The sequence below is a fragment of the Neomonachus schauinslandi genome, chromosome 8 (assembly GCF_002201575.2).
Source record: "Neomonachus schauinslandi chromosome 8, ASM220157v2, whole genome shotgun sequence".
Taxonomy (NCBI): Eukaryota; Metazoa; Chordata; class Mammalia; order Carnivora; family Phocidae; genus Neomonachus; species Neomonachus schauinslandi.
Genome location: NC_058410.1, coordinates 145,364,051 through 145,390,089, shown reverse-complemented (window position 1 = coordinate 145,390,089; position 26,039 = coordinate 145,364,051). Strand labels below are relative to the sequence as shown.

At 45.9% G+C, this 26,039-nt stretch overlaps 3 non-coding genes across 3 annotated transcripts; all 3 read left to right on the top strand.

The window, feature by feature from the left end:
* The first annotated feature begins 8,280 nt into the window (after positions 1-8,280).
* TRNAA-AGC lies at positions 8,281-8,352 on the top strand. Its single transcript has one exon. It is a non-coding gene; the product is annotated as a tRNA-Ala (tRNA).
* Positions 8,353-14,494: 6,142 nt separating this feature from the next.
* TRNAF-GAA lies at positions 14,495-14,567 on the top strand. The gene has a single exon. It is a non-coding gene; the product is annotated as a tRNA-Phe (tRNA).
* Positions 14,568-19,460: 4,893 nt separating this feature from the next.
* On the top strand, positions 19,461-19,532 carry TRNAA-UGC. The gene has a single exon. It is a non-coding gene; the product is annotated as a tRNA-Ala (tRNA).
* Positions 19,533-26,039: the final 6,507 nt, after the last annotated feature.

The following is a 26,039-nucleotide window of genomic DNA, read 5'->3' as shown; positions in this document are numbered from 1 at the left end:
CTTTTGCTCCCGGGCTGCCTCGCGGTTTTGCTGCGTTCTCTTTGCCGCGGGTCTCAGTGCTGCCGCGTCTGCGTTCCCGGGGCTCGGCCACGCCGAGGGGCCGCGCGGGCGAGCGGGGACAGGTGGCCGGGAAGACGCGCGCAGCAGCTTGCGCTCGGGAACAGCGCGGGGGCTGTCGCCTCGGCTCCCTTTTGCAGGGTTATTCACAGAGCGGGAGAGGAAGGGGAGGACCGAGAGACTTAAGGAGAGAAAAACACGGGCTCCCAGACCATTTTCCTGGTTCCTTTGCTTCCTGGCCGCGGTGGCCACGGTCACTGTGCCGGCGCGCGCGCGCCGGGGGGCGTCTGCTCAAGGTCCCAAAGGCCCAAGACTGACCTCCAGTTCGGCTGGGCTGAACTCCTCCCCGAGAGCTGCGGTTCACTCCCTGGCTCAGGTGATTTACAGAGGCGGTTTTAGCCGACGCGGGCGCGCCCTCTCTCACTGTGGTCCCTGGACCCAGGATGGGCGGTGCCTGAGAGCTGGTTGGAAATGCAGGGTGTCAGCTCCAGCCCAGACCTCTGAACTAGAACCTGGTCCCTAAGTGATTGCTTTGCACTTAACCTTTCAGAAGCACTGGTTTGGGCGCTGGGACGGCTCGGGAGGGTATATCTTACATGCCTGTATTTTAATTTTTTCCAATTTCCTATTCCAATGTAGGAAAAACAATTGCAAAAATGTCCTTCTGTTGTTGGGCCATTTCCGTGTCCTAATAATTGACCTTGTTCTCTCCTATAGTAATATAGTATTTATTAATATTTTTGAATCAACATACATAGCTGAATTTGATGTGAAGTTCCTTTTTATTTTTAATAAAAATTTGCAAGTTTTGCAATCAAGACTGTACTAACTTCCAGTAGGAACTGGGAAGTTTGTATCTTTGTTTCTGCTCAGCGGCATTTTAAGTAGGATAATATTTTGTAATCACTTCCATACTCAACTGCCTCTTCCTCATCAAATCTTTAGGAACTTTGGTATCAGCCCGCTTTTGTGTACGTAGCCCTAGGACAGATTTTGAAGATTGAAAACTGTTAGCAACCATGATGGAAGTGTGGGCTGAAGGACTGTGAAGCCATTGGGAAGACCCTGGTTCCTGAACAAAGGTCATGTCGAACCCCTCTTTCCCTATGAAGTGATTAGGGAATTTTCAGAGGAGAAAATAAGTTCCAAGGGAAATTCTTTCCCCAGTTAAGATGTCCTGGCTTTGGGATTTACTTTTCCATAAAAGATTCACAACTAGTGCTCCAGAGCCAGACTTTCTTTAATGGGAGCAAAAGTTCACTCTCTGTTCTGCTGACATATTTTCTTTCCCTTTTCTTGTTTTCAAGGTACAATTTCACAGTATCTTTCTGCCACTTATACCCACCATGTCAGGAGAAATTATTCACATGCTCCAACTATGGGAATTCATCAAGTTGCAAAAAGAAAAAAGACAAAATATGAGGAAGAATGTCATGAATTATCACCGTTGCTTTTCTAGATTCTATTAGGGCTCAGGCCCAAATAGAAAGAAAATTTTTTTCCTTCCTTCCAACCATAGACTTCTCCATGGAAACCCACCTCTGCAATTTAAAGGGGAAGAAGTTATGGTGAAAAAGCCAAGAACTTAGTGTGAGAAAGCGATAGGAAATATCAGATGGAAATTTTTTAAAATTATGTGCCAATAAAGCAACTAACATGTGCTGACTTAGGTGCTTCTTTGAGAACAAGTTGTGTCGAACTTTGACTCAGAATAAGAGTGTCTGCCTTCGGCTCGGGTCGTGATCCCGGGGTCCTGGGATCGGGCCCCCTGCATCAGGCTCCCTGCTCCACGGGGAGCCTGCTTCTCCCTCTCCCACTCCCCCTGCTTGTGTTCCCTCTCTCGCTGCATCTCTCTGTCAAATAAATAAAATATTTTTTTTTAAAGGTGGGTTTAAGATGATTTTTTTTTTAAGATTTTATTTATTTATTTGACAGAGAGAGACACAGCGAGAGAGGGAACACAAGCAGGGGGAGTGGGAAAGGGAGAAGCAGGCTTCCCGCGGAGCAGGCAGCCCGATGCGGGGCTCAATCCCAGGACCCTGGGATCATGACCTGAGCCGAAGGCAGACGCTTAACGACTGAGCCATCCAGGCACCCCCAAATAAATAAAATCTTAAAAAAAAATTAAAGTACATTGTAGATGAATTCTGGAAATTCAACCATGTTTTACTTGGGTGTTCTATTTTTCAACAAGCTTATCTTTTGCTTAGCTTTCTCAGGGAGAAATTAAAGATTAAGAAACTCTTAGAGGAGGGGCACCTGGGTGGCTCAGTCAGTTGGGCAGCTGCCTTCGGCTCAGATCATGATCCCAGGGTCCTGGGATTGAGCCCCGCATTGGGCTCCCTGCTCAGCAGAGAGCCTGCTTCTCCCTCTCCCTTTGCCTGCCGCTCTGCCTACTTGTGCTCTCTAGCTCTCTGTCAAATAAATTAATTTTTAAAAAATCTTAAAAAAAAAAAAGAAACTCTTAGAGGAAAGGAGATGTGGCCATGTGTGGGACCCCCTGGGAACATGCACGAAGACACAGTGGGCAGGACCACGGGCTGCACAGTAAGGTGGGAGCAGACATGATTCCTCAGGCCATGCAGTCACTCTAACTCAAAAGGCAGTGCTTTGTTTTTTTCAAAGACACATTTAATTGGAGAAAAAAGACTATTTAAACCTTTACTGCCTAGTGTAGAAACAGTTCCTTCACATTCAATCAAGGTGGGAGACCTAAAGCAATATAACTAATCTTCCCTGTCCATGTTAACAAGGTATTGTAAACACCAAGGAAAAAAGTCCTAAGTGTGGATTAAAATTCTGGAGCACAATATAAAAGCTCCTTACGTGAAAAATCCACTCCCTTTGGTCTGTCAACTTCTTCAAAATGGCACCCAACCAGTTATAAACTTTTCCCCCTGATCCTGGATGCATTAGAAATGTACTGCATATGTCTTCAGGTTTCCTGAGTATGAATGAATTCTACCTTAGGAGATAAATGGTTATTTCGTAAGAAGAATCATATTTGAAACTGATCCTACTATTTCTCTGTGAACAGATATTTCAGTCATGCTGTAGGCAGAGAGTCTGAATGTTGTCAGAGAAAATTAATAAACAATTATGGCATTCAGTGTACCTTTGGGTAAATAGAAAAAAAAAAAAAAAACCCAAACCTTTTTGTGAGGAACTTCTAGTAATCTAACTGGTATCTAGGTTTCTCCAGGAGCAACTTAGGGGATAATTACTCGATGACACTGGCAACTTTCACAATTGTGTTTTCACACCATCAGCCTAGATAATATTCCACTCATCCTCCCAACACTTACACACACACACACACACAACCACATACAAGAGCTTGGAGAGTTCTGTGGGCACCACTTCTCTAGCACTCAATTCCAGTGAGACCTGCCACGTCTGTTTCCTCCTATCTCTTCTACCAGCCCCATGAGCTGACCAAGAGAGAAATTCTGCCAAGTCAACGAGGTCCTTTGAATTTTAAGAGACTCAGTGATGTACTTACTAATATAGCAAAGACATAAGATGAATGAAGAAGAAAGAACACCTACTAGGAGGCTGGTACCAGGAAATGAGTCTTTGGGGGTCTTCCATGGAAGTTTCCAGGCCATGGTGCTAACCAGCGTGAATCCTAGGGTCCAAGATCAGTCTGGAAAGAACTGTTTTTTTTGTTTTTGTTTTTGCAACCATCAAAAAATGGGTTCCTGACTCTAGATCTTCCAGGACACTTTCAGTTTTCCCTCTCTATTACGTAAACCTGTGGCTCGTGGTCACACCCACCCCCAAGTACTCAGGTCTGGGCACTGGGTAGAGTTCAGTATGTTGCTTCCCCAGGGGGACCCTGTAGATGGACATGTTAAATGTGACATGCCCCAAACCACACTCTCTTCCTCTCCATCTCCCCTCCATCCTCCACAGAACAGCATTGAGAACAAACCTCTCTTCTGCTTGAGAGAACCACAGGGTCTCTTTCACGAGTCTCCCCCTCTTTCTGGCTCTGGAAACTGGGTAGGCCTCTCCATCCCGTGTCTAGCTACCTACTTAACTTACTTTCGAAATTCCACACTTCTTTCCATCCCTGAATCCGCTGTTGGGTTCTGGCCTTGAACATTATTATCCTGGACGACCCCGCCAGCGTTCTCAGCTGCCTTCAGGCTGTAATAAACACGGAGAGCTCTGGTAACGAATCGCTGAACGAATTGCCTGTGGTTTGAATTCTCACCTGGGGTTTTCCCATCAGAATCTTGCCCTTAACATCGCCGTGGAGCGAACAACAAATAGCAAGAAGTGTTTTATCCAGGGAAAAGCTGGTCACTTTTCCAACGAATGTTTTCAATATTTTGTGTCCCTTTCAAGCTTGGTTTGCTAAAGGATCAGTACCCCCCGGGGCCCTCTGTCCTCAGGGAGTCACACGCGCTGCGCCTTCTTCCCACCTGCTGCAAAGACGAGGGCAAGCCCGGGGAGGGGCCCCGGAGGGCAGTGAGGCCGACCCGGAGGTGGGGGGTACGGCTCAGCGGCAGAGGCCCCGGGTTCCATCCGGCTGGCTCCTCATCCTCCAAACGGTGCCGGCTGAGCCATCCTACTGTCTTACTTCCCTTCCTCATTCACTGCCTGCGCCCCGGAAATTCAAACACTTCACCCAAGACGTGCATTTTGACGCCACCCTGTTTAGACTCCTCGAGCCTCGAAGCCACTCAAGCTGGCCGGCAGATAGATGTTCACGTGGTCTATTGGTTTCCTGGGGCAGGTGTAAGGTGCGGACCCCCAGGCTTGCCTGGCGGCTGCATGCCCCGCACCCCGGCCTCCAGGGTCGCTCTGCCCCCTCCCCTGCGCGTGGGAGACCTCCCTCTGCCTCTCTCTTGAAGGACACCTGTGCTTACAGGGGGCCCACCGCACAACCCAAGGCAAGATCCCCACTTGGAGACCCCCAATGTAATCACAGCTGCAAAGACACTTGGTCCCTGTAAGGGAACACAGGGGCTAGGGACTGAGGCCTGCTACCTTTGGGGCCCTTATTCAGCCTGGGAACCCCTAGACTCAAAACAAGTGGGCCACCATACCCCCAAACCCGTCCTGCTGGCCTCTGTTTTCACTACTATTGAAAGAAGGAAAAACAGAAAAGGGAAGAAGAAGAGAAGAGGTCTGAGGAAAAGTACCTTAGTTTCCTTTCTTTTCTGTGAAGTTTTTAGGAGGAGGAATCAAAAGTCTTCCGTTTGACTTTTCTACTCATCTCCTCTCTCCATCACCAAAACTTTGGTCCAACAACAAGCAGAGGACACTAGGTGACTCGGTGGGGGGATGCTACCGCAAAGTGACGGCTGTTGAGAGGCCAGAGTCTGCCGAACATTAAAACCAACCAACCAACCAACAAACTGCTTTAAATCACCCAGCTAGCCTGCATGTGCGAACGGCTATTTCATCCTCTACAATTTCCTTTCCTTTCATCACTCCCTTCTTTTATCATTCCTTCTTTTAAAAGTATACCCAGAAATATCAGTCAACATCAAACACACTCCTATGCAGAAATGGCAAAAAAGAAAAAAAAGAAACTTTTGGTATGTGTCAAAATGGGAATTATTAGCTGCCAAAACAAGAAGACAAATAGTTCACAGATGTCTAAGACATTTCCATTGTAGTGAAAGAACAGTCATTTCCTCTACCACTTCTTGTCCGTACTCCTGCTCTGCATTTTCCAGGCACTCCCCAAAATTTCTAGTCCACGGAAGGCCTCACTCAAGGGCTGTTACAGTTTCAATCCAAAACTATCTGTGCCCATCATCGTGGCCGATGGTAGAGAGGGAAGAGCACTCCGTCTTCTTTCCCAACCATGGCAGCCCCTCTTTGCTTCCCAGCTCGGAGAAAGAAATTCAATCTCTTTCAGATGTCCCTAGCGTGAAAGGAGTGTGAAAGGGAAATAGAGCAAAAGACCTGCTAAATTCTAACATTATAAATGGGCAAATTTGCATCCTTGTCTCTGCTTAGCGATATTTTAAATAGGATGGGAACCACCTGTCCAAAGGTCGGGATCATTTCAGAGCACTATGCGCCTCACCCTCAATAACCAACAAATCTATCACCTATCTAGATAGATACCTTTTTTTTTCTTAAAGATTTTATTTATTTATTTGTCAGAGAGAGAGAGAGGAAAAGCACAAGCAGAGGGAGAAGCATACTCCCCACTGAGCGGGGAGCCTGATACGGGACTCAATCCCAGGACCCTGGGATCATGACCTGAGCCAAAGGCAGACACTTAACTGACTGAGCCACCCAGGCATCTCTACCTATCTGCCTGCCTACCTACCTACCTACCTAGAGACATTATTATTTTTCTAAACTATTTGAAACCCATTTTTGGACATTATGTCTTTTTATCCACCATCTTTTTACTGTAAACTTCCATCATAATCTTTTTATTATTCATGTCAGCATATATTTCTTAAGAGCAAGGACGCTTCCTTACCATGGCACAAATTTCAAATTCAGAAAATTTAACACTGGTAAAATAATATTATCTAATATACAGTCTATATTAACTTTAGCTAATTTTACTAACAAAATCCTTTATAGAAATTTCTGTCTCAAACTAGGGCCCATTCTAGCATCACATATGAATTTAGTTACTCTTTAGTCTTTTTAAATTTGGAATGGCTTCTCAAGCTTCTTGTTTTTCATGAGATCGACATGTTTCTGAACAGCACATGCCAGTGATTTTGTAGAATGTTCTTCAATTTATGTTGTGATTAGAGTAGACTCAGGTTGTGAATATTTGGGAGGAATATCATAGAAATGGTGTTTCCCTCCATCATGCCAGGAGGCATGTGATGTCAGTTTTTCCCATTATTAGTGATGTTTGCTTTGATCACTTGGTTAAGGTTGTGTTCAGCAGGTTTTTTCCCCCTAAAATTATCATTTCCCCTTGTAATTAATAAGTAACATATAAGGAAATATTCTGAGACTATATAAAATCCTGATCCTCATCAAATTTTTACCTATGTTTTTAGCATTGATTTATGAATTTTGCCTGAATCTATCATTGTTCTGATGGCGGCCAAGGGGTGATTTCCTAACTTATTATTACTTCTATTATTACTTCACACACCACCATAAGGAAAAATTTCCCTTCTTCCATATTTATTTATTTAAGTATCCAAGGATTATAATCACTTGTCATTATTCATGCTCAAAGCATGTCCAATTTGACCAGTGAGAGGTCCTTCAAGTTGACTTCTGGGTCCTTCTGAGTTGTCCCCATCATCTTTAAGCACCGACATTCTAGCACAGAAAGATACCTTAGGTTCATCTTGTACTTTCCCTGGTCCAGCCCTAGAGTCAGTGATTTCTAAAAGTATCTCCGGTTCCTTTTGGGGGGGGATGGTATTTAAAAATCAAGATATTGGGCTAGCATTGCTGTTTGTTACAGAGGTATAATTTCTTCTAGGCCTTTTAGCAGACAAGTCTGGGGGGAAATGGCAGTTTTATATATGTATAATTTCACACTGATGCCTCTAATTCCCATCCAGAGCCAACAGGCCACCCTTACTTAGTTCCTTCTCTAACAGAGAGGGGCTCAGTTTCCAACACCAAATATGCGTTCGTTTTTCCAATCACACAAAAATACACACAAATGAAAATAAATTCACACAAAATATCAGAATTGCTATACCCTTAAACACCAAAAAAAAAAAAAAAAAAAAACCAACCCCAAAACCCTGCTATGTAGAGGTTAAGATGTTTGCCTTTTTTCCCGTCTTTACAATTAAAACAAAGCACTGTGTAAAACATTTACTTGGATCTGTTCTTTTCCTTTTCAATGTAGTTATGTTTGATTTGTTTCTGTTTATATTCAGTTTTAGAGTATCTGTACACACACTTGGGTCAATTTAACTTGTTTTACTATGTAAAACATTGATGTATCCAAGAGTTAAAAGAATACTAAAAGTGATGCTCAGAAAAATTGCAAGAGGCTGTTCTCCGGGGATGCACACAGGTGGTGGGATGGAAGTGTGGTCCAGGAGGTCCTATTGGACGGGAAGCCGACCGGTGCCTTTTTCTGCCACTGAGGTTCCTTTCTCCCCGAGTAGCCGTGCCTCAGAAAGGACATACTGCCAGGACTTTAGAAATAACGGAACGGAACATAAAGTGGTTCTGCTTTGCTTAGTCCTGAGACTCAGACAGCTGTAGTCACAAGAGGGTCGTCAAAGGTCTTCAAAGCCCAAGTGAGAGCCAGGGGGTGTAGCTCAGTGGTAGAGCGCATGCTTAGCATGCATGAGGCCCTGGGTTCAATCCCCAGCACCTCCAGTTTTGGCTTCCCTTCTCCACCTGCTCTTCTAACATCTGCTGCCCCAAAGAGCTTGTCAAACTTGAGCTGTCCTGGCTGCCGCTGTTCTTTCTTCACCTCCCTGGGACACAGGAGGTAGTTTTGCTCCTTTGCTGAGTTCTGTGTTAATCCTGCTATTCACCCAATCTGTACGAGCACTGTCGGCGTCTCGAGCACGTGGGCCTCTGCCGGCCACCACCGGTGGGCTGCAGAATCCAGCAGCGTTGTTAGGAGAGAGGGAGACCTCAGGCCCAGAGACCCTGACCCCGCCCACTGAGAAGCTGTCGCCGAAGGTTCTTGGTCTCATGGTGAAGAATTCAAGGGTGGACACAACACGGTGGATGAGCGACACCAGCAGGAAGGTTTATAAAAGTGAAAGTACCATCTCAAGACGTGAGAGCGGGCAGCTCAAGGGAGACAGGGCTGTGCGCCCTGGGGTTGGGCTTCTATATTTTACGGACAGGTGTTCACGAGGGGGTGGAATATTCATTAGTTGGGGGTGTGGTGGTTTTCTTCCTTATTTGACCAGGGCTTTCCTGTCGTGGCGCCGCCACCGTGGGCCTGTCTGGTGGGATCCGGCCTCTCGTGGACGCTGCCAGGACAGGCCTCTGACCTTCCCCACAGCCAGCCACGGCCTCCTCCTTGCTGGCCTCTGGGCATCCCGTTAGAGCCTCACTAACCACCTCCAACAGTAGCAAGCAGTTCTCCCAACCGCACCACTTCCAGTTGTGTGGAATCTGAAAGCATCTGGAAATGTGGGTCTGTGTGGCCTGATGGACAAGTCATCTGATCCTGGATCAGAAGGTTAAACACTTCCTCTCTCTTATGGTTTATTCTTATTATTATTCTATCTCTTTCTAACCCAGCTTGCAGAGGGCTTAGTAGCTTGCACTGAAATACTTCACTAGATTTCACTGCCGGTGGTGGATGACTTAATGCACCTTTTCCACCAGGGACCCTCAGCTCTGGAGCTTACTCACAGAAAAGCCGTTACACGGCAAAATATGACAAACAAGGATAAGATAGCAGTCACCTCGGCTGAAATCAGGTCGAGAGAAACATACTTTTCTGGGTGTTCTACGGGTGTTCTACGGGTGGTCTGAAATGGCAAGTATTCTGAATGCCCATGTCCAAGATCAGTCCAGGGGATGACTCATCTCTCTGTCGCCCCATCAAGTATGAGCTCTTGCCCTCCCCAACACCGTAGATCTTTTCAACCTCAATCCACTGATTTTCCAGGAACACCTTCCTTCCAAACTTCAGAGCAACCTATCTCCAGATCAGAGTTCTTTGCAGAGTTTCGGATTCTGATATCACAGTGCCTCAACAGAAATCCACAGGGCACAACGCAAGCATCTCAACACCATCTTGCTTTTACAAATCTAATCTTATTTTCAGTCACCAAAGGAAAGAAGCAATCAAGGTACTAAACATCCAGACAGCAGAAAAGCAGCCTCCTCTCCATCTAAAGAGGCCAAGAAACCTCGGTATCTTCCATAACGCGCTCCCCCTTCCCTCCCTGTGCACCCGGAGCTCACAAACCATCCTCCTGACTCCGCCGTATTGCGTCTGCACAACCCTGCTGGGCCCGAGGAGGGGGGCTGCCCCGGGCGTCACCGACTGTTGGGCGAGCCGGGCTTCTGCTGAGGCAGGAGCAGGATGGGAGAAGGGAAGGAGCGCCTCGCAAATGCCGGGAACAGTCTCTTCCGGAGAAAGGTGGGTTTCAATGAGCTTCTTTCTAGGAGTTAGAAATAAGCGGAGCAAATGAGAACTTTCTTCTCTTTTGCACTTCAGGTAAAACCTTATCAAATCCAGCGCTTGCAGCATCTCGCTTGTGCTCCATCCCCCCAGTCCCGCTCTGCTCCCGACCTGCTCCCACCACGTCCACGCGCAGAAAGCGCGCAGTCTCCGCAGCTCGGGAGCTTCAAACGAGCTTCACGCGTCCCCAGAGCGCGCAGCCTGTCCAGAATCGTGAGGCTCCGAAGCCACCACAGTCCCGGGCAAAATGGGCCAGATCCCCTGGTGGGACCAGCCCGCCTCCCTGGAGAGAAAAGGAGGGCTTCTCTGGCCTCACACCGGCAGGAATACGCGGAGAGATGTAAGCGCAGCTTCGCCAGCCTCACCTGCCCGCAGATTCTATTCCTTCCGAGGATGTTTTCCTTGCCCTCCTCCCCTTCCTCCCTCCCTACACTACACCCTCTCCCCGCACCACTGTGTGCCCCCGAAGACTCCACTGAAGCCCAGTGCACCCCCAGGATCCTTATCGCCCACTTTAATCTCTGCACTGACATTTTCCACCTCACTTTCTAATTTCCTTCGTCCCAGTTCAGCTCTTCCCCGCACAGGCAGAGGCTCGGCCTGGTTGGGGCGTGGTGCGCGGCTGGGGGCAGACCCTCAGTAGACGAATGTTGTTTCCTGTGCTGGGGAGGAAGAATCTGGAAAAGAATCAAAACAGTTTTGGAGAAAATCATCCAAAACCTCACATCCAAATTTACCCCCTTACCAAATTTGGGCTAAACGCAAAAAAGCCTCCACTGGAGACTGGGATTTGAGAACCTGTCCAGACAAAGTCAGGGTTTCATTAAAACTCACCCAGGAGGTGGGTCCCTCGCAGTTGCCATTTCCGGGGTCCAGAGAGAATTGTTCCTGAAATTCTGAAAACCCCTGAAAGTGTTTCTACCTTATTTAACCAAATAAGGTCGAATTGTTGTAAGAGTTTCAAAGGCTCACAGATGGATAAAACCAGTTCTTAGGCACCAGTGTGGAGACCACAGTTTGAAAAGCAGTAATGAGACAGTATGTCCTGGAGGCGGGGAGGTTTTCAAGGACATCCTTCTTTCCCCGCTCTTCTTTTCTTGTAAAGTAAAATGCACAAGCTTAATTAATGAGCTCTATGGTTATGACATATACATGCACCATGTAACCAACACCCCAGATAAGATCCAAGATTTTTCAGCTCCCAGGAGCTTCCTGGGTCCTCATCACAAGCTGTATCACTTTCTGACCTCTACCATCATAGAGTAGTTTTTCTTGTGTTTTGAAATAAAATAAATAGAATCATACAACATGTATTCATTTGAGGATTCTTTCCATCAATTTTTTAAAAAATTAAATTCACCCATATTGTTGCTAGTAGCAGTAGCTTGTTTTCATTGCTCTGTAAGCATCCCATTGTATGAAAACTCTACATCACATTTTATTAATTCATTTTATGTTTGAAGTCCATTTGGAGTGCTCCGAGTTTTTGGCTGATGCGTCTAACTCTACCCCAAGCATTCCTGTACATGTCTTTCAAGTGTAGAGGGGAATTTTTTCCCTTCTTCCCTTCTAGGTTCTTTGGCTGGTCTAATAATGAAATTAATGTTCTAAAATAATTGCGAATGTTTCTAAATTCTACATCTGTACTCTTAATTCTTATTCTTAATTCAAGTTCTCTGAGTTTCTCAAATAATTGGGTTCATGCTAATGATCTGTGGTTTAAAATAGGTGTGGCAGATGTTAGTAATGCACTAACAGAAAAAATATATAATTTTAGCATTCATGGGCAACTGCAAAAGCACTATAAAAAATAAATTCATATAAGATCAATTAACAGGAGAAAAACAAATTTTATATATATTAAGGCCCCACAAAAATATGAAACTCAAAGAAATAATCAAAGCAGGAAGCTTCTATAGCTTTTAGACAATGGAATCATACATTTGTAAAGAATTTACATGACAAAGGGGCTTGGACTTGGGGTAGTAAATGGTGAAGAAGCAACAAGGTTTATTTATATAGCTTTCTCTACCCTAAATTCCCTGTCTCTGGTACTAAGGATGCCTTCCACCCTCTTGGTACAGGGAGGGTGCCTTTCACATGAGACTTATCTCCTGCTTTCAGAGACACCAAAGAGAATCAGAGTGTCCTTCTTGCACTGGCTATTTCTCAAATACATTTACATTTAATTTAAAATAATACACCAAAGTGGCATATTTTGGGGTGGCACGTACTACTCCCCTTCACAAAGGAAATACTCATGCATTTCTCTTAGTCATAAATGCAGTTGTGGAGTCTCAGGGTCAGAGTTATATGTATATTTAGTTTTAGTCACTATTTCTAGGGGTGCCCGGCTGGCTCAGTTGATGGACCCTCCAACTCTAGATCTTGTGGTTGTGAGTTTGAGCCCCAACGTTGGGTGTAGAGATTACTCAAATATAAAATCTTTTAAAAAATGTTTCCAAATAGTTTCCCAGCGTGGGTGCTAGTTTGCAGTCTCATCAGCAATGCCTGAGAGTTCCAGTAGCTCCACATCCTCAGGAGGACTTGATATTGTCAGTTCTTCTAAGTTGCTGGTGATGCTGGTGAAGACAAGTATTATTTCATTGATTTTAAATTTGAATTTGCCTGTTAGCAAAAGATGTTGAGCACCTTTTAAACTGCTTATTGGATATTTGGGGCATCCCCTTTTGTGAAGTTCATATTAATTTGCTCTTTCTTTTTGAGATTTTAATCCTTTCTTGGAGTTTTGTAGAAGTTCTTCACATATCCCAAATAAGAGTCTTCTGTAATTTAAAGTATTGAAATATCTTCTCAGACTGTGGCTCATCTTCCTTTCTTTTTTTAAAGATTTATTTATTTGAGAGAGAGACAGATAGCAAGAGAGAGCACAGTGGAGGGGGGGGGGAAGCAGACACCCTGCTGAGCAGGGAGCCCAATGTGGGGCTCGGTCCCAGGACCCTGGGATCATGACTTGAGCCGAAGGCAGACGCTTAACCGACTGAGCCACCCAGGTGCCCCCCCCTTTTAAAAGATTTATTTATTTATTTATTTATTTATTTATTTATTTTCATCTTCCTTTCTTAAGGAGGAGCGGGCTTGAAAAACTTTCTAAGAAGAGGAAAAATAAAAGAAGGGGAAAGATGTTGAAGACACAGGAGAAAGTTCCATCCAGAGATCTTCCTGGTGCTTTAAAATATATATATATATATGTATATGTATATATGTATATATATACATATATATATGAGATTTTATTTACTTACCTTAAACAGAGTGAGAGAGAGAGAGCATGAGCATGGGGGAAGAGCAGATTCCCCACTGAGCAGAGAGCCCCACCTGGAGCTCAACCCCAGGACCCCGGGATCATGATCTGAGCTGAAGGCAGACGCTTCACCGACTGAGCCCCCCAGGCGCCCCTTCCCGGTGCCTTTGCAGAAAACAGACCCCAAGCAGTTTGCTGGGGCTGATTGGGCACAAGTCTCTGCAGCAGAAACTGTTATCTGACCCGTCATCCTCCTGCATTTCTCCTCGTGCAGCGTTTCAGAGGATACAGTTTGGAGGTTTAAGAAATAGTGGGATTTGAGACCGTGGATCTTGCAGCCAGCCAACCTCCGTGTCTTTGAAGACCCCTCAGGAAATAGGGCTCATGTTTCTAGGCGGCTGAGGGCCTTTCTGTTGTGAGAGGTGAGGCTGGTGGTGGTGCGTCCTTTCCTCGGGAGGGTTCAAAACCAAGCGTACGCACCTCCCCGTCCGTCTCGGGCGATCCTGCCCTCTTCTCCGTTTACAGACCCGGTTGGCGCGCTGTCGTGGGAGGGGCCGCAGCAGCCGGCGGGTCGTGTGCGCCCTGGGCCTGCGCCCGGACGGCGGGCAGTGCCCGCGCGGGGAAGACGAGGGGAGGGCAGGGGAGGGCAGGGGCGGGGGAGGCGGACGGCTCGTCCCGGGCTTCTTCAGCCCTAAGCAAGAAGCCCGTCACCGCATCCCGGTGCCCGGGAATCCTTGGTTCCCTGCGGCGCGGTCGCTAAGCGCAAGACGGAGAAACCACCGGAAGAAGACGCTCCATCGTTTCACCTTGAATTCTTTCCATTTTCTGAGCGGTGAGTCGTGCAACAGCCGAAGGCGCCCGCGCAGAAAGCACCTTCCTGTTTGTACCTGTTTCTCCCCCTTTCGCCCCTCCTCCTCTGCTAACCTACCTGCGTCTCCAAAGATCTCACTTCCACACATGGATTTCTGCGCAGCCCTGTTTCTGGGGTGAGTGAATGGGTGGCATTGAATAAAACAGGAACGGACATTGAAGAGTACCCTGGCCCTACAAATGAAAACTTCACTATTTGAAAGAATGACTAAAAAGGCTCTTCTTCACCAGCCGAAATAGCTCAGTTGGGAGAGCGTTAGACTGAAGATCTAAAGGTCCCTGGTTCGATCCCGGGTTTCGGCACTTCGGTTTTGCTTTGGTATAGCTCTCACCCCTTTATGCAAGGGTTGGGACCTAGTTCCAAAAAGTGTGTCTATACCTACAACTTTCACTTCTTTTTGCAAATCCGATCATGGAGTGTACATTCATATTGTTATCACCCTCTCTCGGTTGTCTATCCACTGAGGTCTTCTATGAAATGTTAACTGACATAGTGAATATTTTATTTAAAGTTTTAAAATCTAAGACATTCCAATATGCTATGTGCTGTTCCACTTATGATTCATTTCTGTTTTGATGGTGTGTGTGTGGTGTGTGGTTTTTAATCAGGAGAACTGTAAGGGGAAAACCTGAAAACTAGAAAAGGAGCCCCCTACAGTGTATGTAGTAGGATGTATGTGGGTGTGGTGTATGCAAGGACAATTTTGCAATCAGAAAATCTGGGTTTGTATCTTGAGTCTACGCCATTATTAAACTGCTGGAATCAGAGACACTCTTGAGCATCGTTGAGCTTTTAAATGGCTATAAGAACATTCTGAGTTTTCTTGTTGACAAGACATTCCTTCAGTCTTGCACCCCTGTCTAGAATTTGCACATCTTAAGTTATTACTGTTTTGGTATTCAGGGAAGAATGAAAATAAGCATTGCAGTAAGCATTACTCTGTTGAGCATTCACAAGGGAACCCAGAATACAGAAAAATGAAAGCATATGGACAGTAAAGTCATCAAGACACAGGGACAAATACCCCATATTTTCCTTCAACTTCTTGAAAGTATTTGTTAGGAAGAATGGGTCATTCTTATGTCTTTTTGAACTGTTATCTTTTCAAATTACTGTCTTGGCTTCACAACATTTTTTTTTTTAATTTTAAGATGTATTTATTTTGAGGAGGGGAGGGGCAGAGGGAGACACACACAGAGAGAACCTCAAGCAGACTCTGGCTGAGCACAGAGCCCAACACAGGGCATGATACCACGACCCATGAGATCATGACCTGAGCCAAAACCAAGAGTCAGATGCTTAACCAACTGAGCCACCCGGGCGCCACGACAGTATCTGTTTTTCCCTGACAACTCTGGACACCATCAGGAAAATAACCTGCAGTACTCCAATGGTAAGAACTGCCTCAAGTTGCAAGTGGAAAACTGGTACAAAATGAGAATCAACATCAGGGCAGGGACACTGACTTCACATGAGCTTGGAATTACACACTTTGTCCATTAGCCACATACCCCTCCTCAACTCAGAAGATGGGCAGTCTGTCTCATTAAAAAATATTTGATCAGACAAACAGCATCCCTGCGTGTTTTACTGCCTAGCACATGAATGCTTCCTTTACCTTCTATTGAGGGGGGAGGTCTAGGGTAATTCCCAAACATAATGAGTCTTCCACTCAGTATCTTAAAAATGAGGTCCATGATGTCTACATACAAAGGGAATGTCTGTAAAGATCAAAGGAGATCATTCATATGAATGCATTCTGTCAAGTCCTCTCATGGTATGAAAGACCATGTTTCATATTCTCTGGCTCTAGGATTCTCCCAAAAGAGCACCTAAACAGATAATGTCTTCTGTAGCCAGAGCTGTCCTATGGAAATAGAATAAAGCCATAAATGAGAGCCACTTTTGTAATTTTACATTTTCCAGTAATCATATTAAAAAATAAACAAGTTATATTCATTTAAAATATATTTAAATAATTTGAGATGTCTAAAACATCATTCAACAATCAATCTTAAAATTATTAGTGATATATTTTACATTTTAAATATCGAATTAAGTCTTTGAGATTCCGTGTATATTTTACACTTACAGCACATCTCAGTATTTCAAGTGTAATTCTCAGTGTGGCTACCAGCTACCCTTTTGGACAGTGATGAGTTAAACATATACTTTATATATTTGCAGATTTTCTGAATTGAGTATATGTGGCATGAGTGCATTCTGTCTCTAAATTTAGATGTTTAATGCCTCTGAATAATTCTGTATTAAATGAATCCATAGTCTGAAGATGGCTACAGACATTTAATTTTTTTAAAATTCCCATCTTGTTCATGGGGCAAACAGAAAAAGAAAGCATACCTTCTTATTATGAATTCCTGAGAATCCAATAGACAGATACCCAGTTTTCTCCAAGTGCAACACAACATTAAGACCAAGCAGTGTTTCTACAAACTTTCCTAATATTGTAAAGCATCATAAACCTGATATTTTACAACATCAAACAGTCAAGATAATTGTCTTCATTATTTACACACACTCACACAAACACCCATCAGTTTTATGTCTGATACTTCTCTAGTCCCTCTTTCTGTAAAACCTATCACCTAATGTGTTTGGTTTTATTCTAAAAATTCCAAATGACCTATCTGATAAAGGGTTAGTATCCAAAATATATAAAGAACTTATATAACTCAACACTGAGAAACCAAATAATCCAATTAAAAATGGGCAGAAGACGTGAACAGACATTTCTCCAAAGACATATAGATGGTCAACAGACACATGGAAAGATGCTCAACATCACTCATCATCGGGAAATGCAAATCAAAACCACTATGAGATATCACCTCACACCTGTCAGAATGACTAAAATCAAAAACACAAGAAACGGCAGGTGTTGGCGAGGATGTGGAGAAAAAGGAATCCTCATGCACTGTTGGTGGGAATGCAAACTGGCGCAGCCACTCTGGAAAACAGTATGGAGGTTCCTCAAAAAATAAAAAATAGAACTACCCTATGATCCAGTAATCACAGTACTGGATATTTACCCAAAGAATATGAAAACACTACTTTGAAGGGATATATGCACCCTTACGTTTATTGCAGCATATTTACAATAGCCAAATTATGGAAGCAGCCCAAGTGTCCAACGACAGATGAATGGATAAAGAAGATGTTGTATAGGGGCGCCTGGGTGGCTCAGTTGGTTAAGCGACTGCCTTCGGCTCAGGTCATGATCCTGGAGTCCCGGGATCGAGTCCCGCATCGAGTCCCGCATCGAGTCCCGCATCGAGTCCCGCATCGAGTCCCGCATCGAGTCCCGCATCGAGTCCCGCATCGAGTCCCGCATCGAGTCCCACATCGGGCTCCCTGCTCGGCAGGGAGTCTGCTTCTCCCTCTGACCCTCCTCCCTCTCATGCTCTCTGTATCTCATTCTCTCTGTCTCAAATAAATAAATAAAAAAAAAAAAGAAGATGTTGTATATATATATATATACCAATATATTCCATTGTATATGGAATATACATCAAAGTCATCAAAAAGAATGAAATCTTGCCATTTGCAACACCATGGATGGATCTGAGGGTATTATGCTAAGCAAAATAAGTCAGTCAGAGGAAGACAAATACCATATGATTTCACTCACATGTGAAATTTAAGAAATAAAACAAATGAACATAGGGGAAAAAATACAAACCAAACAGAGTCTTAACTACAGAGAACAAAGCAATGGTTTCCAGAGGGGAGGTGGGTGGGGGATGGGTAAAGTAGGTGATGGGGATTAAGAGAGGACACTTATGATGAGCACTGAGTAATACATGGAAGGGTTGAACACTATATTGTACACCTGAAACTAATTTAACACTGTATATTAACCACAGTGGAATTAAAATAAAATAAAGAAAATAAGAAAATAAAGATTCCATAAGCCAAATGAAAGAAGAACAAATCTGCCAGACAAATCATATTTGTCCAATTTCAGAAATGATGAATATATATATATATATATATATATATATAATATTGGTCATATATGGGGAAACCAGAATGAGAAAGAGTTAACCACTAGAAAGTGGTACCAGGAAATGGGTTTTCTCATAGTCTTCTCATGTAGTTCAAAGAACACAGTCTTAACCATGATAAATCTCAGGGTTCAAGAAATGTCCCAGAGTGAACTTTTTTTTTCTAATGACTATCACCAACAAGCACACTTTTCAGTCTTTATCTGCCCTCTCATATTTGGGTCTACTGATTACTCACAAATCCAAGGCCTGAAACCCAGGTAATTGCCTGAGTTGGTCATGTGACATCCTCACATATGTGCACCACATACGTGGATCTTGAATTTAATACAAGCAAGGCTAGCTCGTCTTCTCCATCTTCCAACCTCCCCACACCACCCTGTTTCCAAAAGAATTTTTATAACCTCCTCTTTTCTGCATTTTCTTCTGGCTGGCCATTTCTAATGGCACGATATCTCTGATAGATAGATAGATAGATAGATAGATAGATAGATAGATAGATAGATAGACAGATCTTTTTCTCTAGTCCTTAAATCTTTGGTCTCACTCATATAATTCAACACTTCTCTCCATCCCTGAATGTTTCAGTCATGCCTTATGAACGCCTTTTGAAAAAGAGATTTTGGACTATTGGCAGGGTCTCCTACATTGCCTGGGTGCCTAGATTCAGAATGAAACGACCCTTTAAATGAAACGCTGAATGTATCGCTCTAGGGTTTCCTTCTAGGGTCATGGCTTTTCTCTATCAAATTCAGTCCTTAACATTCCGATGGAGCAAATAACAAATATTATGACACTTTCTAGGCAGGAAAAAGCTGAATTTCAATGGTCTTGTGTCGCAGGTTAAGACATAGCTGCAGGAAATTAAAAGAGCTGAAAACCGGGACTTGACTGATTCCTTGCCAAGAATGGGAGAAGGAAACTGCAACTACGTTTTAAGGCCACAGTGGGAATTTCTCGGGTTATTATGTGACACGTTTCCAATCTTTTGCCTTCCACTTCAAGCTCTACACTCTGAAGAATCAGTCCCTTTCTCTAGCTCCTGAAGGTCTCCTGCCCAGGGGCTGCTGATGTCCCTTAACACTGAGCTACCATGATGCTCAAGGGGATCGAGGGCCTCAGAAAACAAACTTATCTCCAGATAAGCATTAGCAAAGAGCACTTTCAGAGGGGGGTGTAGCTCAGTGGTAGAGCGCATGCTTTGCATGTATGAGGCCCCGGGTTCGATCCCCGGCACCTCCAAGCTTTAATTTCCCTTTTTACCCTTCTGACCTAACATCACTCATTCAAAGCCATTTTTCAAAAAATACTGATTTAGCACTCATAACTTTTTTCTTGCTCCATTCCTGCACATATGGAAAGAAAAAACATAACCTAACAGATTGCCTTGAATTCCCCTTCATCTCTTGCTGTGAACTTCCATATCACTTAAGGCAACTGGGACAGAAGACAAAGGGAAGGGGTAGGGGGAGAACGGGGCCCTATAACAGCATCTCTTGAACCCGAGCAAAGTCTTGCACATGAATGAGCGACTCACCTTGGTTCCCATTGCGTACTATTATTAAAGAGAGGGAAAGGCGATGAAGAAGAAACAGCATTGTCCACCTATATTTTCTTTAGTTCTTTTCGTTTTCTGGGCCAGAGACAAAAGGCGAGCAGCACAACCCCACTGGCTGTGGCGTCAGGACCCCCCCTGCATGGAGAGCGCCACCAACAGCTCAGCCCCACAACGGGTGCGGAACCCTGAGTCCTTGCGGAGGAGTGGGCCACAGGATGCTGGGCGCGGGAGAAAAGATTGTCGAAAGAAGTAAATACGGATCAACGCATTCTCAACTAGTACTCCATAAAATCATTTTTCCTACATTTCTTCGCTCGTCCCATTTTCACCATTGTTTTAAATCTTTCAATAAAACACTGCCTGCAAACCCCAGTTAACATCAAAGGAAGGCCCCCATGTGAAGAGGTAGGAAAGGTTTTTCTGTCACAAAGGAAAAGAGGTGCAAAGCAAAGGGTGACGAGAGCGCAGGAGTGTTGGATGGCTTTGTGGGTGAAGGACAGCCACTCCCTCTGTCCCTTTGCAGCCGATCCGATCACATCAGCTTTGCATGACCAGGGGACTCCCAGGAATTTCTGCTCCACTGGGGGCACCTGCCTTAGTCTGTTCAGGCTGCCGTCACAGAATACCACAGCCTGGGTGGTTTAAGAACAGAATTATCTCCTCACAGTTCTGGAGGCCGCAAGTCCGAGATCAAGGTGCCTGCAGGGTTGGCTTCTGGTGAGACCTTTCTACCTGGCTTGCAGGCGGCTACCTTCTCCCTGTTTGTTGTAGCCCCACATCGCCTTTCCTTTGTGTGCATACTCCTGGTGTCTCTTCCTCTTCTTATAAAGAGGGCCCCACCCGTAGGACCTCATTTAACCTTTACTACTTCCTGAAAGGCCCTGTCTTCAAATACAGTCACACTGGGGGCTGGGGCATCGACATATGTATTTGGGCGGGGGGGGGGGGGGAGACACAGTTCAGAGAGAGACAGAGAGTATGAGCAGGGGAGGAGCCAAGGGAGAGGGAGAGAGAATCTTAAGAATGCTGCACGCCCAGCATGGAGCTTGATGAGGGGCTTGATCTCGTGACCCTGAGATCATGACCTGAGCCAAAATCAGGAGCCGGACACTTAACCGACTGAGCCACCCAGGTGCCCCCATAACAGCACCTTTTCAGAAACTCTAAAGCTTTGTGGTCTCAAAACTGCTGCTATCTGGGTACTTATTTCCTGTTGGATCAAAGTGTCTTTGGGAGGGAATGAAATTTGTTTCCAGTTCGTAACTCTCACCCGCCACCAGGCTGGGGTGTCCTTATTTCCAGATCCCCTTCTCCAGTGAAAATATCTACAGCCGGCCCTCTGGAGGGGGGCTGTCAGCTTCAGAAACCTGCTTAGCTGCTGACTGGCCACGTGCCCTGGGGCCACTTTTTTGTTACAGGACACATGTTTTGGAGGGAGATAATGTAGTCATGTCATGTATTTTTTCTTATCTGCTTGTTTTCTGTAGGTGTTTAAGCAAAGAGTGTGTGGGCTGTTAGGACACTAAAGTGGAGGGTTCGGTGGAATTAGAGGTCCAACCCAGAGCAATAGTTCGGGTCGCTTTGCAGGTCACACCAAAGACCCCTTGAGTTTTCTATGGATGAACTCAAACGGGCCCCAGGAGACTTCCTCTAGCAAAATGCCTGGGGACCGATGAAGCTATCTGGGTCTCTCCAAGCCGCTACGGCAGAGAGCAACTGTCTCTGCCCCGCGCTGCCTCTCCAGCCCTACTAATTTGTTCTCTCGTCTAGGCTCAAATTGCTAAAAACTATGAGTAAAGCGTAATGAAAACATCTCCTTAGGTAAAGTCAGGCTGGTGCTGCGGACGGAGACTTGCTGGCTCACAGGCCGCTGCTCCGTGTCCTGCAAGAAGTCCTGCTTCTCCGCTCCTTCTACCCTCCTCCCTCCGTCCCCTCCTGCCCTCGGCCTAAGCCGCTGCCTTCTCCCGGAGTAACTCTTACAGGGCCTCGTGTCCTGCGGCGGCCGCGGCTGAGCCGCTCTCCACGCTCGCGAGAATCGCCGCTGGGCGAGGCAGGAGCCCGCGGCAAAAGCGGGCTGACATCCCGAGACAACCCGGACTCCCCCGGCTCGCGTATGCGAAGGGAGGTCTAGATGCCACCGCTCCCGTGGAGTGCCCACACCCTGCCACCGAGCTGTTCAGACACCGCGGCTGCCTTTCTGAAAACCATTCCAAGTTAAACATATTCGGTTGCCGCCTCGCTTTCTGATTTTTCAGGTCTTGTATTCCAAGCTCAACACCCAACAAAACCCTCGCCGGGGCGCGGAAGCTCCCTTCCACCTGGAGCGCCTCTCCGGCCGCCGGCACGTGGGGATCCGAGCCGCGCGGCTCCCCGGCCGCACCGGGAACCGGGCTCCGCCGCGCGCGTTCTCTCCAGGGCGGCGCGGTGCCGCGAGGCGCCCTGCCCGCCGCGCCCGCGCACCCGCCGTCCCGCGCCGTCGGAGCTCGAGAGCCCCCGCGCCCGCCCCCGCGCCCGCCCCCGCGCCGTCGGAGCTCGCGAGACCGCGCGCACCCGCAGCTCGCGAGACCGCGCGCACCCGCAGCTCGCGAGACCCCGCGCACCCGCAGCTCGCGAGACCGCGCGCGCCCTCCGTCTGGCGCCTGCTCGCCCTGCGCCTCCGCTCTGCTCCCCGCCGCCCGCGCCGCGCTCCCGGTCCCCCCTTCCCCACCGAGCCCGCCCGGGGCCAACGTCCTCGGCCGCTCAGCTCACCTGCCGCGGGGTCTCGAGGCCTCCGGCTGCCAAACCCGCCGGTTTCCAGAATCCCCGCGCGCGGCTGTTCAACGTCGTCGGTTCCTGGCTTACCCGGTCCCAGACGATTTCGGATTTCCTCCTAAACTGTCGCACACTTTGGCTGAGGGCCGGAAGCGCCCGCCCTTTGCTCGGGGACCACCTGCTCTAACAGCCGAAGGCCATGCGCCCTCCGCTCCGCTCCAGCCCCGCCTCGCTCTCCGTGCGTCTCCGAGCCGAAGCCGGGGCCGGATCCGCGACCACGGCGCCGGGCCCGGGGATGGCCAGGGATGGCCACGGTGGCGACAGCCGGTGACCCACTTACGGGTGTTCCAGGAGCGCCTGGGACGGTGGCTTCGGTTCTTTCCCACTCCCTCGCGGGGACCAGCGCTCCAGCTCACGCGCGGTTTCGTATCCACGCGCCCCCGGGTGTGGTCCTGGCGGCCGGGCCCGCGCGTGAACTAAAGAGAGAAACGAAACTTTTTATTTCGAGATTATTTCAAGCCTACGGAGAAGTTTGCAAGAGAGTACCAAGAATGACCCCAGACTTACCCACATTTGTTTTCCTCTTCCTCCGCCGTCGGAATGTGCACACACGCAAATGATTGTTTTTCTAACTGATTTCAGAATAATTGCATGCTCTCATGTCTTATCTCTAATAGTTCAGACGTGTTTCTTTTCCTTTTTTAAAAAGGATTTTATTTATCTGACAGAGAGAGATGGAACACAAGCAGGGGGAGTGGGAGAGGGAGAAGCAGGCTCCCTGCCGATCATGGAGCCCGATGCGGGGCTCGATCCTACGACCCTGAGATCATGACCCGAGCTCGAGGAAGACGCTGAACGACTGAGCCACCCAGGCGCCCCAGACGTGTTTCTTAAGAGAGGACGTTCTCTTATAAACTGCAAAACAATTTTCAAGTTCTGAAAGTTTCACATTAATAGGGATACTATTATCTGATAATATCCAGTTCATATTCTAATTTCACCAATCATTCAGAAAAGTGTCTTTTGGAGCAACTTTTCCCCCAGTCCAGGACCCACTTCAGGATCATATATGACATTTGGCTTTCTCTAATGTCCTTCAATCCGGAATGGTTTCTCAACCATTTGTCTTTCTTTGTCTTTCATGACATTGACAGGTTCTGAAGAATTCAAGCCAGTTGTTGAGTCCAATGTCCTTCAATTTGGGCTGATGTGTTATTTCTTTGTGATTGGATTGAGGTTATGCACTTTTGGCAAAAATATAAATGATGTTCTGTTCTCAGTGTGTCACATAGCATTTTTCATTTATTGGTGGTGTTAACTAAATGTAAAAGTTTCCCCTCATTAATTTAGTTTGTAATCTGTGGGGATATATTTGAGGCCATACAAGTACTTTATTCCTCACCAAAATTTTAACCATAGTTTTAAAATGGGTTGATAACTTTTCTTCAATCATTACCATGATGGGTGGCACACTGGTGATACTTTAAATCTATTCTTTTTTTTTTTTTAAGTTTTTTTTTAAAAAGTCCCGACCTGGGGCTTGAACTTACAACCCTGAGGTCAAGGGTCACATGCTCCACTGACTGAGCCAGCCAGGCGCCCCTGAATCTATTCTTTAAATGTATTCTTTCACATTTATGTTTTCTCTTTTTTAAATTGATATATAATTGACATATAAAATTATATTAGTTCCAGGTGTACAATATAATAATCTGTGCTAAATGATCATCAAGTAAGTCTAGTTAACATCCATCACCAAAACCCCCACAAAAGCAAAAACAAACGTCCATCACCACACATAGGTAAACGATTTTTTTCTTGTGATGAGAACGTCTAAGATCTACTCTCTTAGCAACTTTCATAGAAGCCATACAGTATTATTAATGGTAGGTCTTCTGAATTACATATAATAGGGAATAAGGGTGTTCCTATCTTGAGCACAATGTTTAAATCTTTGAAAGATTCTCTACTGAGAAACTACCCAACACCTTCTATGTTGATGTTACCATGCTGTAGGCACACCTTCCAGTTACCGTACTGGACATTTAATAAACAATGCTTATGGTGTTCACGAAGCAAACAGGAAAAAAGAACCCAACTCCTTAATGTGGATGTCCGTGAACCCAAGCGATATCCAGATTCTTCCAGGTGTAAAAACAAAGAAACGTCACTGGGCAATTCTGGAAACCTTCGCAATTGTGCTTCTGTGTGATCAAAAAGCGGAGTACATTTCTCTGCTGCCACCAGCATTTTTATGCACAGGCACATCATACTCACGCATCAGAACTTGAAGATCTTTGTGTTTGATGCTGTTCTAGATTCTTCTTCAGTGACATCCGCCCGTTCTCTCTTTCCTATCCTATTCTGCCAGTTCTATGAGTCAACTAAGGGAAATTCTGCCAGACTAATCAGTTTCTGTCATTTTCATAACAGGTTCACAGGTATTTTTACAAATATAGGTAAGAGCTCACAGTCAGGCAAAGTAGGATGAGAAAGGGCGAACAGATATGAAAAACGTGGTGCCATAAAATGGAACTTCTCTTGGTCTTCAGAAGTTCCGAGGAACCTAAGATTAACCAGTATAAAGACCAGGGCTCAAGGACAGTCTAGCTATGAACTCATTTCTTTATTTTCCACAAGTATCATTAATGAATTCCTGACCCCCAGTTTGAAAAGAAACCTGAGTTCTCACTCCCTTCACTCGTGCAAGCGTGAGCCTAAGACCCCTCACTAATCTGCCTCCAGACCAGCGCCCCTGAGTCTCCTCAGTGCTTAGGAGACAGAGCACAGTGTTCCACACGTGTCTCCCAGTCGACACATCCAAAACCAAACTCATCTCCATCCTCTGTTCTCTCCCCCCAGAAAGATTGATGTTTAGACCCTTTCCGCTTCTCCTGTTTGCTAAGTAACCTTGCAGTTTCGTTTCTCCAAATTTCATTCTGCCTTCCTCACGGCCTGTTTACGTTCTGCCTCATTCTCACACTTTTCCCATTCCCTCTATCCTTCAGGCTGCTGTGCAGTTCAAGCCCTAAGAATTTGCCCTCTGGACTATTGACAGAGCTTGCTAAATTGCCTCTGTGCTTAGAGCAGAACGAAAAAGAGGTTTTAAACAATGCTGAGTGAATTGCTCAGGTTCTATTTTGACGCCAGTTTTCCCCAACAACTCCTGCCCTATTTCTGTGAGCCAACAGGTACACAAAGTGTCCTAGCTGGGGAAAAGCTGAATTTCAATATCCTTGTGTCTTAGGGGAAGGTATTTCTGGAGGAAATCAGAAAAGTCCTAAGAAGACTTGAGTCTTACCACCCATAAGAGAAGACTGAAGCTTTAACGATTCAGCGGTTTAGAATTGCAATGTAAAGTGCAAGTAGCAATTACATGTGTGTGCTTTCCTTCCATCCCAAGTCCTACACATTAAAGAATGACATCCCAAGCAGTCACT